Below are 233 nucleotides of genomic sequence, written 5' to 3'. Positions count from 1 at the left end.
AAAAAAAAAAAAAAAAAAAAAAAAAAAAAAAAAAAAAAAAAAAAAAAAAAAAAAAAAAAATAAAAAAATATTTTTTTTTGTGTTTTTGTGTGTGTTGGGGTGTATGTGCAGCTTTATGTTTGATGGCTCTTCCTCCATGTCATTTATTATGTCAGTTTTATGTTTCTGAGGGTATATTAAGTTGTTGTATGTATCAACGTAGTTGTGATATAGGTTTAGGTGTACCTTTTAAC

Source organism: Eimeria mitis, genomic scaffold (genome assembly GCF_000499745.2).
Source record: "Eimeria mitis Houghton genomic scaffold, Emh_scaff489, whole genome shotgun sequence".
Taxonomy (NCBI): domain Eukaryota; phylum Apicomplexa; class Conoidasida; order Eucoccidiorida; family Eimeriidae; genus Eimeria; species Eimeria mitis.
Note: the sequence above shows the minus strand (reverse complement) of the source record.